At 45.8% G+C, this 20,494-nt stretch overlaps 1 protein-coding gene and 1 pseudogene across 14 annotated transcripts in view; both read right to left on the reverse strand.

Moving 5' to 3' along the window:
* Positions 1-17,932, reverse strand: part of LOC311604124 (large ribosomal subunit protein eL15-like) — a 53,328-nt pseudogene extending 35,396 nt beyond the window's left edge. Inside the window, exon 1 of the transcript in view lies at positions 17,744-17,932. The product of the transcript in view is annotated as a large ribosomal subunit protein eL15-like (transcript). The remainder of the gene's footprint in view (positions 1-17,743) is intronic.
* The window catches only part of MYT1L (myelin transcription factor 1 like), a 403,682-nt gene that overhangs the window by 379,202 nt on the left and 3,986 nt on the right, over positions 1-20,494 (reverse strand). For 5 of the 13 annotated variants that reach the window (XM_084791225.1, XM_084791222.1, XM_084791233.1 and 2 more), the window contains exon 1: positions 17,540-17,964. The exons of 1 other annotated variant lie outside the window; for it this stretch is intronic. The gene's annotated coding sequence lies outside the window, so the exon portion shown is untranslated. 7 more of the 13 variants (XM_084791224.1, XM_084791223.1, XM_084791232.1 and 4 more) reach the window with 4 other exon arrangements.

The raw sequence follows: 20,494 nt of genomic DNA on the forward strand, positions 1-20,494 counted from the left end.
GTAAGAGAAGCCACTAACAATAAAAATGGTGGCTGCTACCTTGTATCCTAGAGCAGTGTGTAAAAGACCATGCTCCACTCCAGGAACCAGTGTATATCAAGTATTGGTGGTCCCCAAGGATACATCACTCTACCTACTGCATCGCAGTGGCCTGGCTTGCCCACAGTCACCCTAAGAACAGGAGTCAAAGGCCCTGCCTCCTATCTCCTGAAGACTATTTTACTCCAGAATAAATAGCTGAGTTGGAGTTACTGAGAGGCAATGAACAAAGAAGAAGACGTAAGATAGGAGACTAACGTACTGCAGCCATACCAGGACTGACAGCCTTACAAGTAAGGAGCCGCCATCATACCCCAATGAAAAGAGCATGAACCTCATGCACTACGGAAGTCTGCAAGAAAAGCCTAGTCTAAGATAGCTGCCCTGCAGGTGTGAAGACCTATTGGGGGGGGTGAGTATTCTTGTCATAACATCATGGTCCAGAGGAATGTGTGGTCAAGTTCAGCAGCCTGAGAGATGGGGGAACTAGGAAGCTAGAGAATTGGGCTGAGGAGACCCCCTACTGGGGCTGGAGGGAAGGGACTTCTAAGATTGGTCACAGTCCCAGGAGAAGGATAATGTGAGCAGAGCCCCACTCCCACTCACAGTGCTATCTCATTGCACTTTCTACACTGAATCCTCTTCTGAGTTCAGCGTGACCTCGGCACCACTGTCCTATCCCTCTAGCTCTTTGCTTTTTTTTTTTTAAGCTCATTCCTGGTAACTAAGACCGAGCGAGTGGGTTCCCTCTGTGAGTCTATCATAGCTGACCAAAACACTTAGGCACGCTAACCCCATGACCCGAACAGTCACAACAGTACACGAGTGGACAGCATGACAATGCCCAATAAAACTTTATTTACAGAAACAAGCAGTGGGCTGGGGCTGGTGAACACCTCCAGTTTCCTCTAGTTCGGGTCCGAAACCACAGACATGGCATTTGGAGGAAATGCTTGGCCTCTGAGGATGGCAGAGCATAGAGTTGATATGGTCAGTGTAACCTGATGTATGCTGGGAATGCATTTAGGATGAAAAATACCAACTAACAGTTGTTCTATTCTATGCGACCAAGAAACGATAGTGTGTTTGCTACATATGGTCAAGTAAAAATGACAAAACTTTGTGTTTGGTTTTTTGAAACAGGGTCCTGTGTAATCTAGGCTGTATGTGATTGAAGATAGCCGTGAACTTCTGACCCTCCTGCCTTGATCTCTGGAGTGCTATGCCATCACGCTTGGTTTAATATGGTGCTGATTCTCTCACCTAGAGTCCCAATAGGATGTTCTCCCCTTTGTCCCACTTTCCTGGTAAGTGAAGACTTTCATGGGACATGCCCCTTGGGCTAGTGTGCAGATATAAGTGAGTATATACCATTTGACTTTTACTGCTTCTGGGTTAACTCACTCATTATGATCATTTTTAGTTCAATCCATTTGTCTGACTTTCACAGGAACTCTGGTGCCCCATATTTGACCACATCCCCTGGATGGGGAAACCTGGTGCCACTCAGAGCAAGGATAGCAGGCTACCAAGAAGAGACTTGATACCCTATGAGCATATACAGGGGGAGCAGGTCCCCCTCAGTCACAGTCATAGGGGAGAGGAGTAGGGGAAAAGTGGGAGGGAGGGAGGAATGGGAGGATACAAGGGATGGAATAACCATTGAGATGTAATATGAATAAATTAATTAAAAATATGGTGCTGATGAACAAACTCATAGCTGCACTTACATTAGGCGGGCACTTTCTTGCTGGAACCACATGTTCCCCCCCCCCCTTACAAAGTTTATTCTGTGACTTTTGGAGTTTGGACCTGCCTTGGAAATTAGGTGAAGTTGACTGTGATGGCTGCATATCTCTGTTGCAACTCTTTGCACACCCACCTGACCTCATCTCCTTTTAGCAGAGCCAGGCAAGTCAAGAAAGACATGGTGGATTCCCGGGAAACATTTGAGGCAAGTAGCTGAAGGAGTTCTGTGTACTTCACTGTCCCACTAAGCTACTTACTTCTTTCACATTCAATGGCTGAAATGAATCCTTCAAAGCAACTGTTAGTTTAAATACACAGATATGGAGGATCTATTTCCAGATATAGATATCTAAAGATCTATTCTCCAGAAAAAAAAAAAAACACAAAACTTTAATCCAGCTCAGTCCCACTATAGCAATTATTGGAGCAGCTTTTAGTTTAAAAAAAAAAATCACAAAATAGGAGATACGCTGTACGTTTCGGGAGCGGAACCTCTGTGGTAGGAAAGATGAGTGGAGATGACGTTCTGGCATGGGGAGCAGAATCCAGAGCCTTGTGGTGCCACACAGGCACTGCGCATTAAGTTACACTCCACTCCCAAGATGTCAAGCTGACTGCTGGTTTTGGATAGTGGATTCACCGCACTCAACTTCAAGTTCAAGGACATTTCTGTTCAGACTTCTGAAGGTGGCATTACTGAATCTGGAGAAAGAAGACATGCAGCTTCTTTTCCTGTGTGACCCTGAGTCTGGACCTAGTATCAGCGGGGTCTGGAGCTTCTTTCAGGCCAGAAGCTTCAGTTTCTGCCTAACCTTGGTCTGCGGCACCTGAGTTCTGTGTCTGTCCTTGCTTCCCACACCCTACCTTTTAATCAGGACAGACTAAGTGTTGAGGACAGAGATGACCTTCTGCTTGAATAAGTCTTTAAAATTAATTGTCATGCCTCTGCCCAAAAGGTCAGAGGGTGGCTGCCTCTCTGATTCTGTCACTCTTGGGCAAAGCCCCAAAAATCATGATTTTTCTCAAAGGCCCTGTGTGTGTGTGTGTGTGTGTGTGTGTGTGTGTGTGTGTGTGTGTTTTCTCCCAAGGCAGACATGCAAATATTTATCATCTAAGTGGTATCAAAGGGTCAGGATGAGGCAGAACACGTGGCTCTCACAGCAGATAAAGGAGAAAAGGTGTGCAGAAGTCTGGGGCTTCCCTGTGTGAGACATCACACACAGGAAGTTCAAGGATATTATGGTTTAGATACAAATGGCCCCAGGCTCACCCACTGAAGGCTTGTTGCCTGCTGCTGCTGATAGCTCCAGGTGGTTGGAGAATGAAGAATCTGATGATAGGTTAATCCATGGATCCACAACTTTAGGTAACTGGCTGACAGGAAATGAGCAGGCTGGATCCACCATTGCCTTTTGCCAAGTGTTTCTGCTTTACCACAAACCTAAAACTGATGGAGCCAGCCATGGAATGACACCTGTGACACCATGTGACAAAAATAAGTCTTTCTCTGCCTCTACTGATTCTTCAGGTATTTTGTCACAGTGATGAAAAATTACCAATACCTTCACAGGATAGGTGAAGTAATACAAAGCAGGCAGCGACAGGGTCTCTTGTGATTTCTTTCTCCATAGTGACCTATTTCTAAATGTCAGGATGCACAGTGGAACAGAGGCCAACACAGGAAGTCCTCTACTGAGGGAAGTAACTACTATCTGAATCATCAGTGTGGTTGCAAATGCCTGTGGTGGTTTGAATAAGAATGGCCCCATGAGCCGGACGTGGTGGCACACACCTTTAATCCCAGCACTCAGGAGGCAGAGGCAGGTGGATGGCTGTGAGTTCAAGGCCAGCCTGGTCTACAAAGTGAGTCCAGGACAGCCAAGGCTACACAGAGAAACCCTGTCTCAAAAAAAAAAAAAAAAAAAAAAAAAAAAAAAAGAAGAATGGCCCCATGGGCTCACGTGTTTGGATACTTGGTCCCCAGTGGTTAGAGCTATTTGGACGAATTAGGAGGTATTGTCTTGTTGAAGGAGGTACATCATGGCATGGGGGAGGGTCTGAGGTTTCAAAAGCCCACCATTCTCAGTTAAAGCTACTGATCCAGAGCCAGCCATGCCTGCTAGCCTGCTGCCATGATGGTCATACATTTGCCACCTGGAACTATACACCCCGATTAAACCTTTTCTCTTCTAAGTTACCTTGATCATGATGCTTTAGCACAAAATGGAAAAGTAAAGAAGACAACGTGGGACAGTGAGATGCCTATAATAGCAGCACCTCAGTCTCAGCATCCACACTGAGGTGAGATGCCCTGCATCTCTTGCTGGTGTAATATAGTGAACCAGGAGCACAAACCAACGTGCCATATACCATGACACACACATACCCACAGAACTGGTAAACTGTCCTGGCCTCTGGGAAGGTAGCAACATCATACGTACACCTACAAATACAAGGCAATTTTCCCTGTGAGCACTCAGTGGAGAGAGGATGGATGCCACTGGGAAAGGACAGAAGGGTTTGTGGAAATGTCTTTGAAGGGTGACGGGATGCAGAGAACGAGGAAGGACACATGAGTTGAAGGAACAATAAAAGTGGCCCACACACAGACCGCGGACAGAGCCATCCGCCTCCCAGTGCTGTCTGACACAGATGAGAGAAATGCAACCATGAGATGCCGACTGTAGCCTTTCCGGGAGTCTCCCACACCACAGAGTATGGATGATTGGCAGGTTGTGCAATGGATAGCATGAGTGGATAAGTGACAGTCCCAAGGAAAGCATGCAAGGGGTGGAGGGGATGCAGCAGTTGGGAGAGCTATTTTAGAGATGCAATTGGCAGGAAGTAGCCACTGACTGGCTGCCAGATTAATTATCCCAGAGAAAAGCTCTGGCCTTGTCATTCAGCCACACAAAAGCTTTTCGTAATTTCCCGTTATCAGGAGAGTGAAGTCACAGGCTCATCACCAGAGACTGTTGTAAGGTGGCTTCTGACCCACGATGACCTACTCCACCTGTCTCCTAGGTGGCTCTCTGGTGTCCCCATACAGAAACTGCCTTCTCACCCAGAAAGTTCTCTAAGTTACCCCAAGAGAAGAGAATCATCTTCTTGTGAGACTGATGACCTCACTTTGCCTGATCAGACTTTTTTCCATGTCTTTAGCTATAGATATCTTCACTTCCCCTCTGTGAATGTGGCACACATCAACTATATGTTACCCCAACCACAGTCCAGCAGGGCAAAATCTCCTCTGAGAAAAGCAGAACACCTGATTGGCAACCCTTCCCTACCTTTTTCACACTGCAAACTGTGCTGGGTCATCCACAGAAGTGTCTTTCTCCCACAGAGCATGACAGCTTCCTTGACTAAAGGGCAGCATTGCCTGGTCTTCTCCTTACACAGTGTATCCCCTGAAGATGATCTTGTGTAAGCAACGATTTCACCACAATCATTTAGATCAAAGGGGTTGCTGCAGCCATGCCCCTAATCCACAGCCAGCCAGAAAAACCAACATAGCACAGTCAAACAAAACAAAACAAAAACAAAGCAAAACAAAGCAAAAAAAAAAAAAAAAAAAAAAGCACAGACATTAACCTTGAGCTCCATTCAGATCCAGGGAACCTGTTAGGTCCTCCCTGAAGATCTAGCATTTGGTCTCTCCGCACTCCTGACACCTCACTGGTCTCACATGTGGCCTTGGGTTTGAACGTACACAAAGATCTAATTTCAAGATCACTCACGGCAAATGAAGAAGCTGGCATTCGGATAACAAGCTCATGCAGGGCATCAGAAAGGGAAACTGCTGTTCCATGTAGGCAGATAACACCAGCCACGCTGCTGCTCCCCCACAGCCGCTCCCCCAGAGTAGCACCCTCAGAGCTGGCCACACACATCTCTACCCAGCCTGCGGATTCTGTGCTAAAATACTTAGACAGAGGCAGCTGTGTCCTGGAGGAGGCCACTGCTCTGCCTCTTTTGATAAACATTCCCCAGCTCTCCTTATCTAGTGTTGAAAGGGGTTGTAAGATGTGAGGTGCTCAGCAAAGCTGATCTCCGCGGTTGTCTCAGCTGAGAGCCCTAGACCCACGTTTCTACTATGAAGCACATCACCAGATGATATCCTCTGAGGAAAATACAACCCCAGGGTCGGGGAGAAAAAAGGGGAGTGGGCATGTTCGACTGTGTTTGTATAAGCCAACCCTCAGGTGCTGTGCATGATGGGAGACAAGGGCAGGTCCCAGTGTCTCATCTCTTTGACTAGAACTGGCTTTTAGAAATGCACATGGCAGAAGAAAGGGTAGTAGAGCAAGGATGGAGTCAGAGAAGCCTCCACCTGGCGTGTGAATCATGCAGTACAGTGAAATCTATGCTGCACCCTGCTTGCATCAGGCTTGATGGACAGCTGTCCATAATGATTAGCAAGCAGCCACATTTTATCAGAAAAGTTTGAATCTTCCACCTAGTTCCAGTTCTGCAATGCCTTGGGTCATCAGTGAAGGAGTGTGCCTCTGCTTCAGGTGATAATGGGCATGCTCGAGCAAGTTAGATTCCATGTGTTTCCTTATAAGGGCAAGGCCCTCCCATTAGCTCCTGCAGTGTGTATGGACCTTAATGGTCAGTTACAAGGGCTTCAGGTTCCGTGTATACAACAGTGCTGCTGGGGTAGGGGGCTATCTGATCTTGAGAGGGCAGTGGAGAGTCTGAAGCCTGGGTTTGGAAAGGAAGCTGTCCATAGAAAAGTCTAATGGGAAGCAGGGGGGGGGGCGGAGAGTCGCCTGGGAGGCTGGTGTGCCTCCCTGCCACACTCCCACCTGCTTCCACTTGGGTCTGGTCCCTCTCACACATCCTCATGTGAGGCTCATAATGGGCAAATAGGGATTACTGAGGATTTTCACTGCTTGTAGCTGCGTGTGTGTGTGAGAGAGAGAGAAAGAGAGAGAGAGAGAGAGAGAGAGAGAGAGAGAGAGAGAGAGAGAGAGAGACAGACAGACAGACAGACAGACAGACAGACAGAGACAGAGACAGAGACAAAGACAGAGAGACAGAGAGACAGAGACAAAGACAGAGACAGAGACAGAGAGACAGAAAGAATCTACTTCTCTGTCTAACCTGTGATAGGAGGTTTATTTATATCAAAGACATTTCATCTAAAGGCGTGGAAGGAATAGGTAGAAAGAGAGACATTAATATGTGGGAGTACGGAGAGGCTCTGGCCAGAAGTAGATAGAGAAGAGGAAGAAGAAGAAGATGGAGAGGAAGCAGGTTTTGCAGGAAAGGCAATGCCATTGGTACTGAGTCAGCCAGTAGGTGAGTGGCTGGTATTTGCACATAATGAATGAAGCTGAAGAAGTTTGACTTGGAGGCGGATTGGGCTCCAAGGATCAGGGGAGAGGAATGGGAGCAGCAATGAGCCTGGAGCCTATGGAGACCGCATGAGCATGTACAGAGACACTGAGCATGTGTACACCCGCACCCCACCCCACACACTACATGTATACACAGAAGTTATGCTCATGAAATGTGGTACACCACTTTCTGGGGGGCTTGGCTAACTTTACAACGCAAGTGATGCAAAGAGCCCAACATGTCCTCCCCATCCTGTCTATCTGAACCACAAGGAACGGGGCCACAGTGGCAGCTTACTTAGGAGCTCCCGCAAGAGGGCCCAATGTCTGGTCCAGGGGATGCTTGGTTACATTAAGCAGGATCTGAAAGCAGATTATTCAGACACTCTGAAGAAGGTTATGTTAACATGACGGAGATCCTTTATTTTTGTGTGAGGTACTGAGACTGAATCCAGGGTCTCACGCAAGCCAGGCAGATATTCCAGTACTGAGGGATGTCTCCATCTTCTTGCCGACATCTTATTTTAGGACACGCTCTCACTAAGCTGCCAAGTTGGCCTCGAACTTGTGATGCTCTGGTGCCTGCCTCCCCAGTAGAGGAACCGGGATGACAGACCTGCACCACCATTCTCAGCTGAAATAACTATTATTTTTAAGAAGTTACAAGTGTGTAAAGAGGAAAGCCTGTCTGATGCTTCACTGGGAGATGGAGGGAAGATATGCCCAGGCATAAGAGACCATGGCGCTACCCCACACTACTGCTGCCATCTGACCCTGAAAAGATTGAATAAGTGGAGCCACTAGTCTGTGAGCCATGTGTTAAGCTGTTCTTACTTTGAAACCAGGAGGTCTTTCTAAGCTGAGAGCTGTTGTGAGATATGCACTGACCAGCTTGCCTACCTGTGCCTCAGTTGGCAAGCAATGCTGGGACTCTGCCCTTGCCCTGTTCTCGGGATTACTAAAAACAAATCTTCCTAACATGCCTCTATGAAGGGAACTCACAGGTGCACATAGAGATTTGCAGATCATAGGAAAAGTACTTGCTTCCATTGTTTTCTTTATTTTAAAAAAATAATATTGTGTGTGTGTGTGTGTGTGTGTGTGTGTGTGCTGCTATGTGTGCACATCAGTGAGCATGCGTATAGAGGCCAGAGACTGACGGCAAGTGCTGTCCTCAGTAGTTTTCCACCGTAATGGGGCAGGGTCTCTGACTGGACCCAGAGCTCTCTGGTTGAGTAGAATGCCTGAGCAGCTAGCCCCAGGGATTCTTCTGTCTCTGCGATGCCTGCCAACATTCTCAGCTTCTTATGTGGGTGCTGGGGAACCCGAATTCAGATCCCCATGCTTGCAGGTTTCATTATTGACTAAGCCATCTCCTCATCCACATTTTAATTATTTTCTTATTTTTTTTCCCCCAGCTTAAAAGTCAGAGAGATGGCTCAGCTTTTGGAAAGACATTTCAGCATTCAAGAGGACTTGCTGCTTCCAGGGAGAACCCAGGGTCAGCTTCCAACACCTACATGGTGGCTCGCAATCATCTGTAACTCCAGCTCCCGATGGTCTAATGACTTTATGTGGTCTCCACAAGTACTAGGCATGCCCATGGTGTACACGCACGCATGCACACTCACACTCACACACACACACACACACACACACACACACACACACACACACACACACACAAAACAAAAATAAATATATCTTCAAAAATGTTTCCAGTTGACTTACAAAGAAACAATACAGAGTTTGCTAATGAGGACTGCAAGATTAAGACTCAATCATTTTTAACTATGTACTTAAAAAGCGGTAATGCAGAAGCAATAAACCTAGGTTGCCACATATTTAGCTAGAAGTGACTTTCAGAGAGGAGGCAGGCATCAGGAATGCCTACAGTAATTTGATGCGAATCTTACAGAATTTAGTAGTCCTGAAGATTCTTACAGCCTTTGCATAGGACCCCAGAAACCTTCAGTGTAATGACTTTTCTAACGACATCCTGGCTGTGTTCCTTTTGCCCACAGCTGCTTTCCTGAGAGTCCCCTTTCCTTAGCTTCTTACTGTAGTATGCACCTAGCTGGGACTTGAGTCACAAAGTATGGGTCCTTGTCATTCAACAGTACTGAACTTTTGCTCCTAGTTGGTCCCACTTTAAACCAGAACTGAAACATGAGTGGGGAACTCCTATCTTAGGCATATCTTTATGGGCAGCAAATTTTACCCTTGCTTTGTGTCTCAAGCAGAGAGTGTTTAGTCTTTCCTTACTGTCCCTCCTATACACACTGGGTCACTCTCCTTTGCTGGACCTTCTCACCCCTTCTACCATGAGATTTGTTCCCCAATATGCAGAGGGAAGTCTTCTGTGACACATATTGACTTTTTGAAAGTTTGGATAATTTTATGAAACTGGACATGTATTTTTAAAAACTCTCCCCAATTTAAAATTGATGCATAAACATGCAGAAATATTAGAGGTGGTGTGTGACCTTTATGGGCAGGTGTTCAGTGAGTAGAGTTCACATTGGAGTTGGTCCTCTGATGTCAAACCCCTCTCCCTGACAGAAACATTCAAACGCCTTCAGGCACTGTGAAATATACAGTAACTTATTACTATCTGGAAGAATCTGGCCTGTTGCCCCTACCGAGGCATGCTGCTCCGCCACCCCCCCCACCCCCCACCCCCCGCCCCACGATATTCAGTTTTATTTTAGAAAGCCACCAATACCAGTGTCCTGGAAAGGTTCCACGACCTTAGTGAGAAGCTGGGGTCTGGAGTATCTCTCCTGTGGTCCTTCCCCACTGCAGGCACCATGCCCGGTGTGTCAGTGGGACACTCTGCAGACACACCCTAGAGGAGTTGAGGTGCTACTGAACAGGGCATTGGCTGTGGTGGTAAACAGTGGTGTTTATTTGAACCCACAGGTTCTGCTTGTAATTACAATTGTTTGTGCTTTCTACTGCAGGCCATCAGAATTAGGCTGTGGATTGTGCAATGGATTTTGTCTACCAAAAATGTGTTCCCCATCTATAGCCATATCACCCAGAATGCACCTGATTTCATCTAAAAATGGGTTCCCCTATTAACACATGCAGACCCTAAATGCTGCCTCTGAAAAGACTGGGAAGCCACAAAGACAGCACATTGCTTTGTTACATCCAAGACAGTAACTTTATTTGCCTTGCCTGCTTTATGAGAAGTAGGACCCATGGGACTCAGGGAGCTAAGAGAAGCCAAGAGATGACCCCAGCATCATCCCAGTGAGGATGCCTGTGCTTTCTATCAGGGAGCCCGTTCATCTACAGTTGCCATAAAGAAATATTTGTCAAATGTGTGGCTTTATTTCAAGTCACAGGAATAATGCAGATCAAATTGACAAAGGAAGAAGCATAAGAGAAAGTTAAAGGTTAGGCCCATGTGTGAGTTTCACCGTTGTGTTAATGACATGTCATTTCCCTGGTCTTGAGGAGGCTGCACTGGGCTATCCCCAGCAAGAACATCTGGTAGGAATGCTCCAGGCCTCTGCTTTCCTTCCAGCAGTGGGGATCAGAAGGAGGTTTGGGAAGCAGTGGGCCCTAATCCCTCCTCTGAAACAACACACAAAGAAATGGAGGCTAGTCGATGTGCTCAAAGTCACCCCCAAGTCTTGTGGGAAGCAAGAATACAACACAGGGCCTTCCAGGCAGCACCTTCCAAATGGGCTACAGGTCAGGCCAAGGTGAACTACAAATGGAAATTTCATTTTGAAAGTAAAAGGGATGTGGAACCAAATGAAACAAGAAAGGATGGCTACCTGTTTGGTCCTTGGTAAAAAGGCCTTCCAGTAGAAGCTCATAGAAAAATAATCAAGGAGATTGATGACTCATTTCTAATGTCCCGAGGAACTAGCTAGAAACTTACAGCACACACACGGTCCTGCTGATGGAATCGAACCAGGCATGGGTGAAGCTCTGACTCTCCATAAGGACCAAAGAAGTCAGTAAAGGAAACCATTTAACTACATTCCAGGTCCTGCCTGCCCTATGATAAACAAAACCTAGGGGCAGAAGCAACTAGGACTACACATAAAACCCAAAAATGATACAGACAGAGGCAGCATGTGGCCCCAGCTGCAAGTTCCCTATCACCAGAGGAAGTGAAAGACAAGCCACACTGGAGATAGACAAACCTGTGAAAGGAGGCAAGGATACTTTTGTTTGTTTTACTAAAGACCTTTGTAAAAAAGAAATACATTTTCAATTAAAATATAATTGTATCACTTTTCCCTTCCCTTTTCTTCCTCTAGCCCCTTAATGCACCCCTTACTCTTAAAGGGATAGTCTCTTTTTCTTTGAGACCCCCCCAGGACATCCCCCTATGTTAACATATCTATTAATGCTGCTATTTTCTACAGCTTATGGCCCAAACACCCTCCTCCTCCTCAGCAATGTCGTTACAATGAAAGGAAACTTTTATCTGCATTTGCTTCATTTTAATGATGCAACTTATCAAAATGATCAGATTTCGTTGGCTGAACCACATCTGACACACATTCCACATCTAGTCTCTGGATCACAATGTTTTTAATTCAGGCTGTGATTACAGGTTGAGTGTATTCTCTAACCTAACTCAAAATTGAGTAGACAGCTATTGGCATTAGAAGTGTCCTGCCACCTCACAATGGCCCTCTACCACTTACATGATCCAGGTGATCAGACCCTGTTCTGATCATTAACTCTGCAGCTAGAGGAACAGGTGGCCCAGCCCGTTTGTAAACAGGTGTGCCAGAGTGTCCCTGGGGGACTGACATGACACAGCTTGGCGTGCGCCATGGGTCTCTGAGGGAGAAGGGTTGTTTTGGAGCTAACAATATCCCAGTAACAACAAATTAGCTGAAGAATATTTGGGCAGCAAGACCATCATGGCTTCTCTCAGAATCACAGGAAAGGGAGCTGAGAGGTTCTGAAGAGTTCATGAATTTTAATTTAGAGTCAAACATCCCATGTAAGACAAAAGACAAGCCAAATTGGGACTGGAATCTACGTGGTTAGGAATTCTGTCTTGTCTTAGAGGGGTACCCAGCAGCTACCCATACCTCTTGCTTTATGAGATATGATTCCATCTTTAAGCAAAGATACGTGGCTTTTTGATGCCCGCGCCACTTATTTTTCCTACTCTGAGAGAATCTAACTCAGACAATACTTGCCTGTTAAAGGATGTGATGGCAGGATTTTAACCCTGAACCTATAGATTTGTCCAGGGGTATCTGCTGGATAGCAAGCTCCTGTCAGAGTGTCTAAATGCCTCACCACTTTCTCATTCGAATTCTCCTCCTCCTGCTGCCAAAGGCTTCTGCAGCCAATGGCTCTTCAGCTGGCTGCACAGTGGCAGGACAGCCCATCCTGAACATCTCACAGGGATGGCGGATAGCCCAGAGATCTGCCTGTCTGCTGGCAGGCTGGCTTCAGGTAGCAGTAGAGGCCTTAGCCACACCCCACCCAAAGCTGTTGTTGTTGAGCCCTACTGCCCACAGCTGTGAAGTGTCCTGAAACTGAGAAGTAGATATTCTGACATTTACCAACATTCCTTCCTCAAAACGGCATTGTGTTTACTGTCTCAGATTCTCAAATGAGAAAAGGCTGGTCATCTTAACTCTGTGCCCCATGTGTGAGGAACCATGGGAAAGAAGACCAGCTATCCAGAGCCCTCCCCCCAAAAAGCTGAATTTTTCTTTCTAGCTCCAATGAGAAGGGGGGGGGACACTAAAATATGTAATTATTAGAGAAATAGTTACACAATGCTATGAATTATGCTAATGTTTGGGAAGACCACCAGGAAGCAGAAACAAGGGGTTCAGGCCATGCTGTTTAGGTCAAAAGAACAAAAATCTATTTCCAAATCTATTCAAGGAAAGGTTGCCCTGAAGCAATATCATCACCTTTTGTTAGCATGTGGGCAGACAGACAGACAGACAGACAGACACTTAGGTCCTGACTACCAGGAAGGTTCTCTCTTTCTTGGCTTTGCACACAGTAGGAGGTCAACATATGCAGTGGCATAAGAGTGGAGGAAGAAACTGACTTTAAGAAGCCACAGGCTTCATCTTCAGTGTTCACTGTGTCAGTGTTGCTACAAGAGGCTGAAATTGAGAGGGCTGCCCACCATGGCTACTGAGAGCTGGCGATCTCTCACTGAACTTTCCTAAAACGCAGAATCTAAAAATAATTAGCAAACTTGCCCGGAGTTTCAGGGGGAAGAGAACAAAAGACAGGCTTGCTGCCAATCAGCTGATCAGTCCCACTGGAGTGAAGACATCTCCCTGTGTCCCCTGTCTTGAGCCTTGAACAGCTCCCTGGAGGTCATGTGAAAGCCCTAGGGCCTCTCCCTCAGCTCCGGGGTCTCAGTGTCAGTCTTAGCTGCCAATCTGTTTCTACTTTCTTAGGCACACTTGGTCTCAGGAAGTATTTAAACAATGAGGAGGATGGACAGGGTTAAATTCATAACAGGGTACTTATTCACACCACATTAGCCATGGGAATACTACAAGTAGGCATAAAATTTTATTCCTGTGATAATATACTTCAAGCTCTAAAAAGATCCTGTAAAGAAAAAAAATTCCTTTAAAGAAAGGAAGAGGGAAAAAAAAACCGAACAGCCAAAACAAAACCAGTTCCTATTGAGGTTAACAGTGCTGCACCACAGAGATTAGAAGAGCTATCACTGCTGATGGCAGCCTACAGGAAATATGGCCAAAAGAGATGTCCGTCCAGAAAATGCAAATGATTATGACTTTTCCTATTGACTACTGGAAAGCCAGAAGCCCAGAATTCCTCAGTGTAACACACAGAGCTGCCCCGGCGTTCCCAGGTATCTGCAAAGCGCACGTGACCTGGGTCATGGAGGAAGCCAGCAAGTCTGTCTGCAGGAAAGCTTTGCACAGAGATAGTCAACATCAGCTGCCTTCAGAACACAGCACAGGACTGCCCCATTCTTGCCACACCTCTGCCCTGTAACAGTCCCAATTCCCTATTTCCTGAAATGGGTGATGAGCAATCCCTTCCACTAGTCCATCAACAAACAGACAAACAGCTGGACAAATGCCAAAAGACCATACATCCTGGTCTGCCATGCCCTTTTTAATCAACTTCCTAATTAAAAAATGCCATGCTGGCATGAGGCATGAAGGGAGTAGGCTTAGAATATTTCACGAAATAGCACCCTCTCATCCTGGAGTTGCTGAGAATCTGTATCCTTACAGATGTTTACGAGTGTTCCTGCTGCAGAGCAGAGATAGAATCAATTTGCTTGCGCCTGGCCCTCAAGACATATTAAATTTATCCTGAAGGAAGCTGGCTTCTGAAAGCTCTTGCCCAGATGCATTAGGCAGGTGGGGGTTTCAGGGAACCGGAGGGTCCACCAGCAGATGCAGCATCGATTTCTGAATGTTCACACTCTCATAGACAGCTCCAGAGCAGACTCGGTTTGATGGCTCTCTATGGGGTGCCCTGCAGACTGGATTATTTCCACCACCAGTCTGGCTAGCATTGTTTCATGGCGACAGTGTGCGGTGCATTCGGCTCCTGCTCAGATGGCACAGGCTAGGGGGATGCGTGGACCAGGGAGAGGATGCAGCACCAAATTCAAAGTCAATCTCTGGGAATTGTCCCCTGCCTATAGGATTCAGGGATGTAGGAGCCCCAGGGACTGAGAAGTGGCGCTGACTTTTGTAAAAAGACACTCTGTGAGTGCAGATTAGAACACACTAAGGTTCAGTTGAGACAATGGCTGAGGTGCTTCTCAAGGCCATGTTGGAGCTGGAAACCCTACAATGAAAATCCTTGCCGACGTACCAAAAGAAGCTGCCTCCCCAATAAATTATTCATCCCTGAGTTGTTTGATTTAGAGTTCCAAGCTTGACACTCCACCTGAAAACATCTGAAGCAAATGCTCAGTTGGGGTGATTTTCTCAAGGCAATTTGAGGGAGTGTGCTGCACAGCCATCGGACTTCAGTAGGAAGCAGGCAGCATACAATATTGAGTCACAAAGTTCTTACAACTGTCTTAATGAGTACACACATACATCTACGGCAGCTTTACATGGTGCATGTATTAACCCAATGACATAAATATTACAGCCTTTGCACACTTTTACCTCAGCAAATTAAAAAAAAATACATGTTTTACACTTTATAAAAGCCCACGGAAGGGTAAAGCACATTCTCTTTAGTGTGTAAAAACACCACAGCACAGGATTTTAAAGGAAATAAGGTCAAATGACATTTCGAAAGAAAACTGTTGACATTTTTTTTTCAGTTTATAGGCAGTAGGAGCCCTGTGGGCAGCACATGTGGCACAGGGCAGAGCTCCTGAGATGCAGATCTCCCCAGTGTGACCACTGCCCACAGAGCAGCCAGGGCAGGGTCCCTGACACATGGAATCTCATCGATGAATGACATGATTTAGCTATAGGAGGTTATAATCTCTCCCAAAGTTGATATCCAACCTCAGAGGTAAAGTTAAAAAAATAAAATAAAAATAAAAAGTCCCCTTAAAAATCACATTTTCAGGCTTGCTCACATGAGCATTTCCAGCTCAGAGACATTTCATTGTCTTTGGAGCAAGCCCTTATCTACTGCAAGGAGCCTTGGAAACTGACAGAACTGCAAGCGGTAAAAGTAACTCCCTCAAGTGGGAACTCCTGTGACATAATTGTGGCCCTTTAAAAAAAATGGACTTTACCTGTGAGAGGCAGCCAGGCACAAAGAAAACCTCATGGGTAAGTGGCAGTCATGGGCTTCCCTGCTTCTAAATGGCCAAGAAGAGGTTAAAAAAGAAAGGCTGGTGTCCGCTCCAAGAAAGTTATAACCCATCAGAAAACAAAAGAGCTATTTTACACATAAAGATATACTCAACTCCGAAAGGAAAGTAGCATCGAAAAAGGAGTGCACCACAGCCTCCCTCTAGATAGGAGTTCATGAAAAGGAGAACTCCTGGGTATTCATTACTTTGGGCTAGACATTTAAAACCTGAGTTGTTTTCTTTTCCCTCTCATCCTAGCTTATTAGCTAATTTTAAAAAGGCAATAGAAAAAAAACATTTGTATGTACATATGCATTCATAGAATTGAGAATTTTCTAGTTAGGCAAAAAAAAATTCTTAATGTGAATATTCAGAAACTTGCAATTTAGGCAGGAAAATGACCAGAGAAGTTTTACAAATCAAGACACGCCTGCTTCAGGTGGGTCACACCTGAAGCTTTGGGTCACTGAAGGTATTTGTTGTTTTCATTTTTATAAGCGCATCATACTTTTTGAAACAGAACAAATCACACACACCCTACTCACTCCCTGCCCCCCCACCCCCACCCCCCGCATAAGTTGTATTTTCTTTTACATGTTCACTGTCGTATCTAAAGTATAGCAACACTTGGATAAAGCTTTATAAAAAATCAAATGAGAACATGGCATGCTCTAAAATACCCAAGACACTACAGAAATACAGTTAAAAGATCGTGGTCTCTACTGAAGTTTGACTTTAAAAACAAACTACATAATTAGGTCAGTTAAAATGCAAGCCTTTCCCCCTGAGAAGGGTAGGGATCCTTAAAACAGGAAAGCACTTTTCATCAGTGACTCTCCCCAGAAGCATCTTGAACTGAATTTGAAAACACCCATGCCCCAGCATGCTAGTCCCAGAATTATATAAGAAATCTATGCCACTGTTGACAATAGAAACTCAGGGCTCTAGGAAGCTTCATTATTACTTAGGAACTCAGACAACTGATTTGAAAAAAAAAATCTCATTCTGAGAAGAACTCAGTATCAAAGGTTGTACTCATTTAACATCTGCCCTCTATGCATCCTACAAACCTACCAAAAAAAAAAAAAAAAAAAAAAAAAAAAAAAAACAGCTCAGTTTCCACTGTCCCCAATAAGTAACTGGTTAAATGAACTAAAAATCTCCTTCCAGCTAGGAAAAATATATACTAGTCAAAACTAATTACATCTGGCCTTTCATCAAAACAACATTTGCTAATTCTGCTGGTCTCCATACACTGTCCCAGAAAATATTAATTAAATACGTTGAATAATGGCTGCTGTAAATTTCTGAAAACACTAATCTCTAAACAGTTAATTTTCACTTCACACTTATGCATGGAAGATGGATGAAGAGGCCACCCCAAGCACCAGCAAAAGACTATTCTTTTGTTACTGTCCTTAAGAGTTGAACTTTGCTCCACTTTGGGAAGCGCAGCCAAGGCTCCAGAAACAACAGGACGCATTTACCTGGAGGGGATTTCAAAGAGAAACCTGAAGAATGGATTCTCTGCGCCTGCAGTCCCTCTCCGCACCTTCAGCTAAGCCAGCCTCTGACAAGCAATTGTTCCCACGGCAGCCAGCCACCCCTGCCTTCCATCTTAGGGACTCACCCAGAAAATTCTCCAGCCTGCTCCGCGACTACAAACTCTTCTAATGCTTTTGAACGCCCACCATTTGTTCTCCATTCATCCAATCAACTTCGAACCGCACATCTTCTCTCTATCGGCGCGCAGACACGGGGCCACTTCTCATCTGTATGCTAATTATTTTGCCACATGGACAAAAGTAATAATGCTTTCAGACAGGAAACTAACAGGCCTGAAGTCGAAGATGGAAATTAATAAGTTGACACCACTAAACGCCAGGGAAGACGGGCATGCGTGCAGAGCCCTGCCTGGTGGATGCGGCGCAGCCTCCATCAGCAGGCAGCAGACAGACGGCCCTGGGCCGCCAGCACTGCCCAGGCTGCGAGCATCAGGCACAGGTTTCCTTAGAGACCACATCGCTGCCGCAGAGGCACACCGGGAGCATCCTGCTGACTTACCCTGCTCGGGCGGGCTGCTGTCCTTTAAGCAATACAAAACGCAGCCATTTTCTCAAACCCTAACTTCATCGCTGATCTAGATGTTTCTCAACCTAACAGCTGTGAGTTAAAACCAGTAATTTCTAGCCTTCCTGTTTACTGGGCTTTCAGCAGTCAGGCAAGATTGGGATGTGTGCTGTGTGCTTCCTACACTGTACCCACAGGCCTCTAAATCTCTAGAGCAGAGTGTATGATGTGCAGTGCTGTATTTAATGTAATAGATGAGAACTGTAAATACGCAGGCTGGCTGTTGGCTGCTACCCGCTAGGTGATGTGTCTCAGAAAAACTCCCCTATCGTTGATGTTATGGTAAATGCATATCATGGTCCAAGAAATCCCTCCAAAGTCAGCAGAAACCTTGGTGTTTTCACTGGAACTACAGCTACACATCAAAACAAACAAACAAACAAACAAAAAGGCACAAGAGTCTCCTCTGCCACTTCCTAAGACCGGGAGAACGGACACCAGAGAGTTAACGGAGGGGTTCCAACCATCTCCCTGGCTTGCAGGCACACTACATTATCCCTACCCGGCACAAGCTCCTTTTATCATTTTCCTTTAAAACAAGAGACAGAACTATTTCCGGAGTAACTTTTAGCATTCCCAGCCATGACAACAACATTAGTATCATTAGAAGAGGATAAAAGCGAAAAAGTTTATCCTAAAAAAAAAATGAACAGACCCAGTAAGATACCAAAAACACAAAAGAGAACCTAGCTATATGACTTTCTGTAGCACTTAAAAACAATCTTTTTTTTTTTTTTCCAAAGTGCTGATTTTATAAATGGCCTCTCTGGGCAAGCAACAAATGCTTTTCTGTGGAAGTAGCTGTCCCCTTTCCCCTCACCAGCCTCTTAGCACACTGTGAAGGTACACTAAATCATAAAGGCTGCTTGGTACCTCCCTTCTCCTGGAAGCTAGCTATGACTATCCAGACTCCTGAGGAGAACAACTCTGGGAAGGTTTCAGACAAGCAGCTCATCGGCATGTTAACCTGAGGGGCAACTATAGCCAAGAGAGTCCATTGTTGGCCCTTTGTACCCCAAACCATGCTGTTCTGTCATAGTGTGCAACCAAACAAGAGTGGAAGGTGGCCAGGCAGGTGGAGAAACGGCTGTGGGAAGTACTTAAGAGACTATCAGAAATCACTCAGAGGAGTTGGAAGCTGCGGCAGCCAAGCAAATAAGCAGCCACATGTCACTTTTAAATGAAAGGGAAGAAGTACCTCTCTGCAGAAGAGATGGTGGCCATCAGCAAGTCCTCCTCAGCAGTCTGTCTCACTCATGCAGCTCCTCAGCTGCCATGGAGAGCCCCAGGCACGTGCGGTCACAGATCCCTCTGTGTTTGCATTCCCTCCACCCCTCCCATCAGGACCCGCACTGTCAGCCCTGTGCACAGGAGTACAAGGCAGAGCCCACAGACCAGCCACTGGGGGCCTCCATAGGCACAGTGCAGACTGGTTTCTGAGGGAGACTGACAGCAGTCCCTAGGTCCCAGGAACACCCTCTTCTTGCTCTCAGAGGCAATTCCTCTGAAGAGCATCTGCCTGGCGCGTGGTTACTACACAGGGTACTGCGTGCTCCCTTTCCAGTGCCCTGATGGAAACCTCCACAGCTCTCCACAAGGAGGTTTGCTGGGGACACCCAGTGTCCCTCCATCTTCCCATAGACAATGCGCTGTCCACTACCATCAGAATACCTCCCGCCCTTTCCCTAGCACCCGCCCCCCCCCAAGTAATCCCCACACGGGGGCTTTTCCTGTCTTAGAGAGCAATTAGCATTCACAACAGTTACTTCCTACCCAGCACCCTGAGGCAGGAAGGTTAGTCAGTATCTTTTCATACAATAAATAAGCACTTATCCATTCTCTTCCTAGTTTTCCAACACCTGGATTACATTTTCTCTGCCATCTCTGATTACTTCTGCAGATACCCTGAGGGCTCATTAGGATGTCAAAGCTAAAAAACACTTTTCATTGTGAAAACATTCACAGAAAAGTCATTGTGTATGTTGAAACAATACAGGTGTGGAGGAGACAGAGGCAGGACAGAGAGGCACAGACAGAGACAAACAGGGGCAGAGTTAAAGAGAGGCCAGGACACAGAGGAAGAGAGAGAAATAGAAGCAGAGTTAAAGAGAGGCCAGGACACAGAGGGAGCGAGAGAAGGAGAAAGGAAGAGAACACAAGGATACTTCGAATTGAGTCACATAGCATTGAAATATGGCTTATTGATGGGGAAACATATAGCTGTTTTTGTAAAAATCATCTGATTCAGAAAAAGAGCACACAGTAAATGCCAAGATGTAGAGTCCTTAATACTACTCTCAGTGCAAATTAAGACTATTTTAGGCAATGTATTCATATATGGGATATGCCAACTTAAAATGTTTGTTAAAAATAATAGCCATGTATGTTATTTAAATGTCACCCTTACACACACACACACACACACACACACACACACACACACACACACCAGAAC

The sequence above is a fragment of the Acomys minous genome (genome assembly GCF_964271855.1).
Source record: "Acomys minous genome assembly, chromosome: 8".
Classification (NCBI taxonomy): Eukaryota; Metazoa; Chordata; class Mammalia; order Rodentia; family Muridae; genus Acomys; species Acomys minous.